This window comes from Nematolebias whitei, chromosome 12 (genome assembly GCF_014905685.2).
Source record: "Nematolebias whitei isolate Nwh7 chromosome 12, NemWhi1, whole genome shotgun sequence".
Taxonomy (NCBI): domain Eukaryota; kingdom Metazoa; phylum Chordata; class Actinopteri; order Cyprinodontiformes; family Rivulidae; genus Nematolebias; species Nematolebias whitei.
The window spans coordinates 41,926,114-41,929,594 of NC_056509.1; the positions used below are offsets into that span (position 1 = coordinate 41,926,114).

The 3,481-nt window shown below is 35.6% G+C and overlaps 1 protein-coding gene across 1 annotated transcript in view; it reads right to left on the reverse strand.

The window, feature by feature from the left end:
- The window catches only part of ryr3 (ryanodine receptor 3), a gene marked incomplete in the record, with an annotated part of 155,080 nt that overhangs the window by 69,640 nt on the left and 81,959 nt on the right, over positions 1–3,481 (reverse strand).

Here is a 3,481-nt window from a genome sequence, read left to right on the forward strand (position 1 = left end):
ATCATTTCAGTCCTACTTCCTCATGGTTTTTAAAGCTTATTTCTGTCTTTTCAGCTACTTTTCAGCTGTTTTTTTTTTTGTTGCTAATTTCAGCTGTTTTAGCTTATTTCCTTCTAATTTGTGCACTCATTCTGCTTATTTAAATCCAATTTAGCAAATATGTGTTTTTTTCTGCGTTCTTCTGCTATTTTAAGCTTGTTCTTCAACTTCAGCTGCATTTCAGCATGTTTTTGGCTAATTTCAGCTGTTTTTCCAGCAAGTTCTTCTGCAATAAGCTTTCACACTGCACGAAATGCAATTTCTCTAGTTAAACTTGACTCAGGCACATTTCAGAAGAGCAAAAATTCAAGGCAAATAAAAGGTTTTACTTAGTATCAACTTTCTTTTTATTATAAAAAGCAGCAACATCAAACTGTGGAGGTGTTTGAATGCAGGAACTCCATATTAAAGTGGATTATTTTCAAATATTGCCTTTCTTGCATTCACAACTTTATCTGTAGTTCCTCTGTCCAGTAAGCCTCGTGACTCAGTTCAAATAATTCCAGTTGCTAAAATCGAAAACCACATATTTTCGATTACAATGTAATTTACTTAATTCTTATAAAGTTGACTTTTACATGAACTTTATCCGTTTATCATGAGTTTATTATAGAAATTCCTTAACATCCCAAGAATGCTCATGGTGTTTAAAAACCAGGAAAAAAAGGATCCAGCTCATGGATTTTATCTACATTTACAGCACAGCAAACAGAACGACTCACTGGTCGTCTCATTAATTAAACTCTAAAACAGATACGATATAAGCCGTAAAATCCATTTTGTCTTTGAAACCCAGACTTGAGGTCTCATTAAAGTTTCCTCTCACAGACAACACGGAGAAACTCTCTGAACTCAAGTGTTAAAGCCGGAGCTCGACGCCGCACGGCTCCGAGTGATAACAGTCAAACCAAAGTCTTTGAGTGGTCCAGATGAACTGCGCAACATCTGCAGCCAGCAAAGGCTCGTATTCAAACTGAATCCTAACGAGAGGCAAGGAGTGTTGAAGGTGAAGCTCTGCCGGCTTTACATCGGCTGTGTCATCTCACGCTGACACCACAGGGGACGCATAAACACTAAAACTGCACTTTCTGCAAGCTAATCTGCAAGTGACCACACGGTCAGCAGCTCAGGGTCATTTCTGTCATGAAGCTCTCGAGATGATGATACTAAAGATAAAACACGGTCAAAGTTTTAATTTCTCCTAATCACAACAATGTTCATAGTTTTCTGAAATAAGGCCGAGTGATATTAAACCCAACAAACCATCAACATATATTTCACAAGCAAAAAGTGCAACGAAGTCATTCAAAATCAGTTTTCAGTCAAAAGATTAAGATCTGACATGTAAACCATGTAAGCTGCGGAGTCCGTGAGAAAACTGAGAAGGTCAAACAAAGCCATATACCGGAAGACTAGATACTTACATTTTTCAGTTTCACTCAACTTTAACAAAAGTTTATTGCTGTTAAAATGTTTTTATTATTAGATTAATAAAGAATAAAGGCATTCGTTTGAGAAAATTGCCCAAGTTGTGGTTGTCTGGTGCTTTTCAAACTATTTTAAAATTTAAATTAATAAATATAACAAGCGTACGGCAGCGCCCATGGACAAACTATTATACAGTAATCTATAGAAATGGTCCTGAGGAAAAAAAAAAAAGCCCTCGATTAACCTTTGACCTTGATTTTTGACCTGATCTAGATGTTTGGTATGAAAGGTTTACGAGATACTCAGATTAGTGGTGTTGCATATGTTTCTTTAAATTATATAATTATTTTTGAGAGGATCCAAAATTATGGTCCAGACAAGCGAAGACCTTGGTTAACATTTGACCACGATTTGTGACCATGACCTTATAGCTGGGGTGATGAAAAGATCATAACATCCTGTCTGGTGGTGGTAAAAATGTATCAAGTTTTGTTAAAATATCTGGAGTGAATCAAAAGTTGTGGTCCGGACAAGCAAAGAAAATGTTTACCCTTTGACCTTGATTTGTGACCTTGAAGCTGGGATGATGAAAAGTGATGCAACACCCCGTCTAGTGATGATGCATTAGGTACATGAAGTTTTGTAAAAATTTCTTGAGTGGATCAGAAGTTATAAGCGGGACAAGAACATTTTTTTTAAATTTTGACCTTGATTTGTGGCCTTGACCGGGACAAGTGGAAGTTTATGGGCGTACGTAGGGACAGATTTCAAACCAGAACACGTCTGTTTTTCGACTGGCATATAAAAATAAAAGATCACCTAGACTCATTCCGTCCATTTATGACCTTTAACATTTGTTTCTACACGTTAGAAAAACTTTAAAGTTCATAGCAAACAGATTTACAGAGCGTCAGCGTTAGTCTTTTATTAACTGGAATCAAACAAAGCCACGTTTTCAGCAAAGGGAGTCAAAAAGAAAAGAATGAACCACTCGACCCTGAGCCGACGAGAAGTGTGTGACATTCTGTAGCGTTTATGATGAACGCGCTTTTAAGGGTTTATTAATGTCAGCATGGTGCGTTTAATGACAGACGACTTCAAGAGGAATCGATTAAACTTTCCTTCTATACGAGTCTGAACTGCTTTAAGCTTTAAACATTCAGTTATTTACAGTAAAAACAAACTTATTGTCAAGATCAGGTCACACCTGCCTTGTTTTTATTAATTTTGACAATAAACTTCAACATAAGCTCAGAGGTTCAAATGAATATGTTTCATGCCAAAAATTGCCAAACTACATGTAACTGCAGTTCATTAAAATGATGGAATGGTGTGTAAAATATAAATAAAAACAGAATACAGTGATTTGCAAATCTCATAAACCAATATATTGTTCACAATGGAACATAAACATCAGATGAATATAGATATATTTATATATATTATGGCAGCAACATTTCAAAACTGTTTGGTGCAACTCGAGTTTTCACTTTAATTATAAAAGTATTTGATGGCAGTACTTCTGGACTCTGTTCACGTCTCCACTCATCTTTAGTTCTGAGAGTTTCAGTCTCTCTGAAATGCATTTTATACTCCCTCCTCCTTTTCATATTTTATAGCCTCTCTTCCCACTTTAATTTGTGTTGCAGCCATAACATTTAAAAAAGGCTTGTTTTATTTTCAAAAGAGGTACAATTTCTCATTTTACCTTTTGAAATGTTTACAATGTTCCATCGTTAAAAAAAATATTAGTTTATTAAATTAGCATTCTGTTTTTATTTACGTTTTACACAGCGTCCCAACTCCTTGGACATTAGGGTTGTACGGGTCAGATGTTGGTAGTGATGAAAACACCCCCGCTAAGTCAATTCTTCTTCTTTTTTAAATTTTACTGAGGGGCATCTTGATCTTGATTGAGACTATAACAGAAGCTGATAACCTCACGAGTTCGTTCTTGTTTAAAAATACCTTTTTTATGTTTTGGGATTAGACCCGCCTTTATTTTAATTTATTT